Source organism: Cynocephalus volans, chromosome 17, assembly GCF_027409185.1.
Source record: "Cynocephalus volans isolate mCynVol1 chromosome 17, mCynVol1.pri, whole genome shotgun sequence".
In the NCBI taxonomy this organism is placed as follows: domain Eukaryota; kingdom Metazoa; phylum Chordata; class Mammalia; order Dermoptera; family Cynocephalidae; genus Cynocephalus; species Cynocephalus volans.
Genome location: NC_084476.1, coordinates 32917833 through 32926687, shown reverse-complemented (window position 1 = coordinate 32926687; position 8855 = coordinate 32917833).

Here is an 8855-nt window from a genome sequence, read left to right as displayed (position 1 = left end):
CATTGGCCACATGAACGTATGTATGTCTCCAGTTGTCTCAGGTGCCTACAGCCACAATACTATGGGAGAAAAGACAAAAAGTTATTGGCACCAATGGAGTTCTCGTCCCTTTAGCAGAACACATGCTAGCTTACCATCCTGGAAAGAATGGTTGCAGGAACAGGTGCTGCAGCTCTATGCAACAGAGACTCCACTGGAGAGGGCCTGCCCTTGTGTAGTCTCTCATTTAAGATCCTGACTGTTGGCCATAACCGCCATGTCCACCTCTTCGGGGATGGAGTTTGGGTGGATAGCCATAGTCCCTTTTTCAGAAGACCCCTGTACCATTCAATCGTTCCCACTGCCTGGGGATGATACAGCATATGTAACATCCACTGAATGGACAACTGAGAAGCCCACTTCTATATTTCATGTCCAGTAAAGTGGGTTCTATTATCACTTTCTGTGACCAGGGGTCAAATGTACATGGCCATAAGGCTATTCAACACCTTAATAGTGTTTACCTGGTCTGGGGCCTTACCAGACCATACAAACAAAAGACTGGTAGACATATCAATTGCTGTGAAGATATATCTGTAGTTCTCTGACTTCAGCAATGATCCCATAAGATCCACCTGCCACCATGTTAGGAGCATCCTTTCGGGTTTTCTGCCTATCTGCATGTGGCACCCAGTGAGCCATCAAGGATACATCTGCCATCGGGGGCATTCTTTCTCGGGTTTATGCTGCACCCAGCAGGCCATTGACCCCACGGTCTTGCAGCCAGCATGCTGCATTCTTGTGTTTATGTGGCACCTGGCCAGCCATCAACCACACAGTCTTGCAGCCAGCATGCTGCATTCTCCAATGCAGCCACCCAGCTACATCAGCTGCTGGAGTTCTCTCCAACCACCTTGCCTTAGCCAATGCATCAGCTTCATCATTGCCTGGACTGACTAAGGGGGAATGTCCTGTGACATGGAAAAGACTTACTTCCTTTCCATGTCCTAATTCCCATAACTCTTGCCACATGGCTTGTCCCCACAGGGGTTGGTGACCTACCAGCCACCGCTGACTTTTCCAAGTATGTATCCAAAGGGTAAGACCCTTATATACGGTCCACTCATGTTGATCCAAAAGACCTAGCAGTGTTGGAGCCGCCTTGATTAAATCTGCAAGAGAATCAGAGGTCATCTATGTAATGAAACATTGTAACAATGCTGGGCCTAGTCCACCTGTCTAGGCCCCCAGCCACTAAACCATGACAAATGGTTGGGCTATGCAGATAGCCTTGGGGTAAACCCTGAAAATTCCAGTGCCTTCCCTCCCAGGTGAAGGCAAATTGATCTTGGCTATCAGCTGACATCAGGATAGAGAAAAAACCATTTGCAAGGTCTAGTACATAATGATAAGTTCCTAGCTGAGTCATCAGCTGGCCATTAAATCGTGAACTGAAGGCACGGGCCGAGTGCAAAGCAGGCACTACTTTGTTCAGTTCCTGATAGTCCACAGTCATCCTCCAAATCCCATCAGGTTTTTCCACTGTCCATACCAGGATATTAAAGGGACTGTGTGTGGGACCAATGATGTCAACCTTTTCTAACTCCAATATAGTGGCACTTATCTCTGCACGTCCTCCAGGCAAGCAATATTGTTTCACGTTGACCACACACCTTAGCTTGGGTAACACCTGTGGATCATGCTTAGCTTGTCCCCACAGCACAGGCTTTACTGTCTGGATCCACAACAGGAATTCTCCAACCATCATTTTCAGGTGTAACCCATAAAGTACATCTATACCCAAGATGTATTCAGCTACAGGGGATACATACAGAGAATATAAACGAGGGGGCAATCTTTCAATGCTCAGCGGCAAAGACACAGCTCTGACTGCAATAGAATGTCCTCCATAGCAATCAGCACTCACTGTGGCCCCTGAAAACTTATCTGGGTTGCCATGTATCAGGCTACATTCTACGTCGGTATCCATTAATGCTAACACACACTGTACATTTGCCATCCACCCCTAGGTCCCACAACTGCAGGAGCCAAGCAGCTAGGAGTTTGCCTGTTTCTGATGCACAACAGGTCGTTAAAGGAGACACACGTTCTGCCAGCTCACCCTCTGGAGGGGGAGGAGATGTGGCTACCCTCGAGCATGTGGTACCTGGTAGCAGTGTTCTTGTGGACTTAGGCTCATGGCTCCCTTACCTGCTCATCCTGATGAAACTATGCTAAATGTCGGGCTGGATCACAGATCCCTCTACCCCGTACTGTGCAGGTCCTGAGCCAGAGAAGTGAAAGAAAAGCCGAGCAGCCCCTGGCTGCTCCAATTTTCTCACAGCCACTTTTGCTGATATACTTGACTGACTTTGGCTATCTAAATTGTGCCTATCATTGCTCCATCATATTCCATCAAGAGATAATGTATTCAAAATAACTGTTTCTAGATATGTAGAATTCTTGTAAGAAGGGAAGTGTGGCATCTCACTTCCCAACTGGACAATTCTAAATTATTGGATGCACCTGAGATATCCTAAAAACTGGGAAAAGGGAATTTGACATAGCTCATCTGAAGACAAAGATGACAGGAAAAACTATACAAGCAAACAAACAAAAACACACACACACAAACTGTATCTTACCTGTTCAGATCATTCAATAAACTTTTTACACGAATGTTACAAAACGTGGCCATTGCAACACCCTAGACTGTAAACTATGGAGTGCAGGGATAATGTCTTACTAACTCTTGAGTTTTGTAGACACTGGTAAGACACTAATCTTAAACCATGGTCAATAAATAATGGTTGAATAAATTCATATCTGTGTGCAGAATTTATTTTTCCTTTACTTCCTCTTTTCATATCATAAGTTTCTGTCAAGCATGCTATTTTAAATTATTTTATAATTTTATCATTTTACATTACTTCTGGTATTGATTATTCCAGCCAATCTAGGAATTATTTACTTTCTGTTTATGCCTAAAAAGTTAAAAGAGGGATAAGCATTTTTAGTTATTTCTCCATTCTCTTTGGACAAGCTGAGGAATGAATTTTCTTACTATGTTCAACATTTTACTTTCAAACTACCAAACAAAAGAGAAATAAATACATAATACTGAAACCTTAGTTTATACCAAGCACTAACTAGGTGTACTTTTTATATAAAATCGTATTTAATTCTCACAACAACCATATGTGGTGGATATAATTATAACAATTTAACAATTATTTAAAGTTATGATTATAGGTGTAAGAAAGTTTTAAATTATATACTTGCACATAAATAACATATAGATAACTTCTCAGATATGAACCAATTTTAAACAGATTTCTGGCTCTATATACTTTCACACATATATAAGAATAAAACACAAATACTACTGCAAACATCAGCACTTGGGTACATCATAAGTACTAAACATATTCCCTCAGGAATTAGAGAACACTCAGAATAGCAGCTGTAGAGATGTATAACCATATGTACTCTACCAAAAATTTGTATTTAATTTATACATAACTTATTCATTTTATATAATTTAAGTGCTACAAAAAGAGAAAGAAATCTTTCATTTTATAAGCAATTATATGAAAAATTAATGACAAAGGGCTCATGGGCATCTTCTTGAAATAAACAAATAAATACATGCAAATAATTGTTCATGTATAATTTTAAAAGTTGGACAGCTTATTTCTATTATTCAGAAATCTTGCAAGAGAGGTGTTAATGGCACTGGACATTGTTATGAGAATTATTCAATATGATTTTTCATAGCTATTACAAAGTAAATACCTAAATCATAATAATCATTCTTTTAGGCTGACTATCATTTCCTTACAAAGGAATTTTAGAATAGTTTTAGCTGAGATTAGGAATGTGCTAATTCATTATTATTAATCAATCTGATTCAATTATCTGGATGTCTTTCCTTATTTTTAAAATAAAAGAAGGTTATACTGGATCAGTTTCCTTATTATTTTATTTTATCATATTGGCAGATTAAAATTGTATACTTTTCAATTATAATTAACAAATATTATAAATCTTGGGGTACAAAGTGATGCTATATGTATATAATGTGGAATGATTGAATCAGCTAATTAACATATCCATCACCCCAAATACTTACCATTTTTATTTCTCCTTCTAACTGAAACATTGTATCTTTTGACCAACATCTTCCCATTCCCCTCACCCCCAGCCTCTGGTAACCAACAGTCTGCTCTCTGCTTCTACAAGTTTGTTTTAGATTCCATATATAAGTAAAAACATGCATGTATTCGTCCATTTCTGTTGCTTCTAACAAAATACTTGGAACTGGATAATTTGTAAAGAAATGATATTTATTGCTTATAGTTTAGGAGGCTGGGAAGTTCAAAGTCCAGGGAAAACATCTGGTGAGGACCTTCTTTGGTGGTGATTCTACAGCAATGCAGAGTATCATAATTCAAAAAAGGCAGAAGCAAAAGAGCTATTAACCTCCTCACACAATCTCCTTTTAAAGTGTTCAGAACCGTGCCCATGACGACCATTAAACCATTAATTTATTAATCCATTTACTAGGACATGGTCCTCACAATATAATCACCTCTTCAAGGCCCCACCTTTCAATTATCGTAATAGGATTTCCCACCCTCTTAACATTGTCAAAGCAGGAGTTAAGTTTCTAATACATGGACTTTGGGGAAAAGAATTAAATCCACAGCAATGCAATATTGGTCTTTCTTGCCTAGCTTATTTCATTTAGCATAATGTTGTCAGATTCATGCATATTGTTGCAAATGACAGATTTCCCTGTTTTTAAGGCCTAATAGTATTTCATTGTATGTACATGTATCAGTTCATTTCTGTTGCTTGTAACAAAATACACAGAACTGGGTGATTTATAAGAAAATAAAATGTAATGCTTACAGTTTTGGAGGCTGGGAAGTCCAAAGTCCAAGGAACACATCTGGTTGAGCTGACTCTACAGCAATGCAGGGTGTCACATGGCACAAATGTCAGAACAGAGAGAGAGAGAGTTAGCTCCTCATGTGCTCTCCTTTAAAGCCCTCAGCACCACACCCCACACTACCATTATTAATCCATTCAGTACAGCATGGTCCTACAACCTAACCCCTTCTTCAAGGCCCACCTTTCAATTACCATAATACGATTTCCCACCCTCAACTGCTACAGTGGGGATTAAGCCTCAGTGAGGTTTTGGGGCATACAATCTACAGCATTCTGCCCCTAACCCCCTCAAACTCATATCCTTTTCACACACAATCACATTCATTTTGTCCCCAAAGCCTTAACTTGTTTCACCTCGAAAGTCCCAAGATCAAAGTTCCATCTGTGAAATCAATACAAGTTATCTAATGCCAAGATACAATGGTTGGACAAGCTTAGAGTACAAATTCCCATTCAAAAAGGGAGGAATGGGGCAAAAGAAAGGTATGACAGGACCCAAACAAGTCCAAAATCCAGCAGGGCAGGCATTACATCTCAAAGATGGCGAATCATGTACCTTGACTCCACATTCAATGTCTTCTGCATGCTGGTGTGAGGGTTGGGCACCCAAGTCCTTGGGCAGCTCTGCTTCTATGGCTTTCCTGGTCTCATGCAATGTTTTAGCTCCCACAGGCTGGTGTTGCACGCTGGTAGCTCCACAATTCTGGGGTCTCCATGGCGGTCCCACTCGCACAGATCTACTAGGCATGGCGCTGAGGGGGTTTCTCTGCTGCAACTCCAACACCACGTTTCTGCTCTGCATTGCTCTAGCCAAGGCTCTACAGGGTGAATTCACCCCTGCAACAAATCTCTTCCTGGGCCCCCAGACTTTTCCACACATCCTTTGAAATCAGGGTGGACGCTCACAAGCCTCCACAGCTCTGTCATTCTGCAACACTGCCAAGGCTTCTAAGGCTTATATTTTCTAAATCTGTGGGTCCAGTCACACTTGGGCCCAATTTAGCCACAGATGGAACAGTCAAAACAGCTAAGGTGCTGGTGCTACAAACAGCTTCCCAAAGTGGTCCAGGGTAGTGAGCCTGTAGAGGGCACCTCAAGCCTGTTCCTCAAGACCATTCTGTCTCCTTAGGCCTTTGAGCCTTGTATCATTCTGTTTCTGTTGCTTATAATGAAATTCATGGAACTGGGTGATTTATAAAGAAAAACAAAATTTATTGCTTACAGTTTTTGAGGCTAGGAATTCCAAAGTCCATCTGGTGGTGGCAACAGTGACCCAGGGGTCTCACACTGCGAGATGGTGGAAGCAGAGAGAGCAGAGAGAGCAAGAGACAGAGTCTCTTCTCTCAATTTTAAAGCTCTCAGAACCATGCCCTTGACCACGATTTTTAATCCATTCACTATGGCATGGTCCTACAATCTAATCACCTCTTCAAGGATCCACCTTTCAATTACTGTAATAGGATTTCCTACCTCCGAACAGTCGAAGTGGGGGTGAAGTTTCTAATACATAAAACTTGGGGGACACAATTCAAGCTTCAGTGAGTTTTGAGGGGACATAATTCAATCCATTACATTCCACCCCTGGCCTCCCAAAACTCACGTCCTTTTCACATTCAAATACATTCATTTCATCCCAAGAGTCTTAACTTGTTACAACTCAAAAGTCCAAAGTTCAAAGTCCCATCTGTAAAATCGTAACAAATTATCTACTTCCAAGATACAAGGGTGAAACAAGCATAGGGTACATATTCCCATTCAAAAAAGGAGAAATAGGCCATAAGAAAAGTGTAACAGCTCCCAAACAAGTCCAAAACCCAGCAGGGCAGGCAGTAAGTCTCAAAGCTGGCAAATCATGTACCTTTATTCCATGTTTGGCATTCTCTGCACTATGGTGTGGGGGCTGGGCCCCCAAGCCCTCAGCAGCTCCGCTCTTCTTGCTTTCCTGGTCTCAGATGATGCTTCAGCTCTCACAGTCTGGCGTTGCACACTGGTGGCTCTACAAGTCTGGCGTCTCCATGGCAGTCCCACTCTCACGGCTCCACTAGGCATGGAACTGATGGGGTTTATCTGCGGCAACTCTGACTCCACCTTTCCACTCACCATTGCTCTAGTGAAGAATCTATGCATTGAATCCGCCCTTACAACAGAACTCATCCTGGGCTCCCAGGCTTTTCTATACACCTTTTTTTTTTTTTTTTAAATTTTTTATTTTTTTTGTGACTGGTAAGGGGATCATAACCCTTGCTAGGTGTCATCTGCACTGTGCTCAGCCAGTGAGCGCACCGGCCATCCCTATATAGGATCCAAACCCGCAGCCTCAGTGCTCCCAGCACCGCTGTGCTCCCAGTGCCGCACTCTCCCAAGTGAGCCACAGGGTCGGCCCTCTATACACCTTTTGAAATCGGGGTGAAGGATCTCAAGCTTTCAGAGCTCTAGCATTCTGTGAGCCTACAGACCTAACACCATGTAGATGCCGCCAAGACTTCTGACTTGCATTTTTCAAAGCTGAGGGTCCAGCCACACCTGGGGCCAATTTAGCCATGGCTGGAGCAGCCAAAAGCAGCTGGAGTGCTGGTGCTAGAAGCAGCTTTCCAAGGTGGCCCTGAGGAGTGAGCCCATGGAAAGTGCCTCAGGCTTATTCCCCAAGACCATTCTGTCTCCCAGGCCTTGGGGCCTGAAATGGAAAAGTTGGTCCCAGAGGCTTCTGCAGTGCCTTCAGGGCCTTTCCCCCTTTCTCTTGATAATCCCGTACGTGCTAATCTTCTTAGTACCATTGAATTTTTCTTTTGAAAACACTCTCTGTTTCTCTACCACATGGCCAGGCTTCAAATTTTCCAAATCTTTACACTCTGCTTCCCTTTTAAATTCTGCCTTCATGTTGTGTCTTTGCCACCATAACAGCATAGGCTGTTACAAGTAGCCATGCAGCTCCCTTAATGTTTTGCTGCTTAGAAATTTTTTTCCACCAGATACTCTTGTTCACAACCCCTAAGTTCAAACTTACACAAAGTCTTAGGGCATGGACACAATGCAGCCAAGTTCCTTGTAAGTTCACAGCAAAGGTGATCTTTGCTCCAGTCTCCAATAAACTCCTTATTTCTATCTGAGACCTCCTTAGAATGGTCTTTACAGTCCATATTTCTATCAGCATTCTGCTTGCCACCATTTAACCAGTCTCTAAAACATCCCAAACTTTCCCTTGTCTTTTTCTCTTCTTCTGAGTCCTCCAAACTCCTCCAACATTTGCCTAAAACCCAGTTCCAAGTACTTGTTATAAGGAACACCCCACTTCTCTGGTACCTATTTTCTGTATTAATTTGTTCCTGTTGCTTATAACATAATATATGAAATTGGGTATTTTGTAAAGATAACAAAATTGATTGCTTATAGTTTCAGAGGCTGAGAAGTCCAAAGTCCAGGGAACACAGCTGGTGAAGGCCTTGGTAGTGGCAACAGTGACCCAGGGGTCTCACATGGCAGAAAATGGTGGAGCAGAGAGAGAAAGAGCTCCTCATGCAGTCTCCTTTTAAAGCCCTCAGAACTGTGCCTCTGACCACTATTATTAATCCTTTCACGAAGGCATGGTCCTACAATCTAATCACTTCTTCAAGGCCCCAACTTTCAATTAACATAATAGGATTTCCCATTATCAACAGTTACAGTAGGGATTAAGCCTCAATGAGGTTGTGGGGGTGGGATGGCATTCAATCTATAGCAATACACACACACACACACACACACACACACACACACACACACACACCACTTTTTTTTATGTATTCATCCACTGATTAATACTTAGGTGGTGGATTCCATAACTTAATGCTATAATAAACATGAAAGTACAAATGTCTTTTGACATATTAACTCAATATTTTAGATATATACTCAGCGGAGGGATTCTTGGATTGTATGTTAAT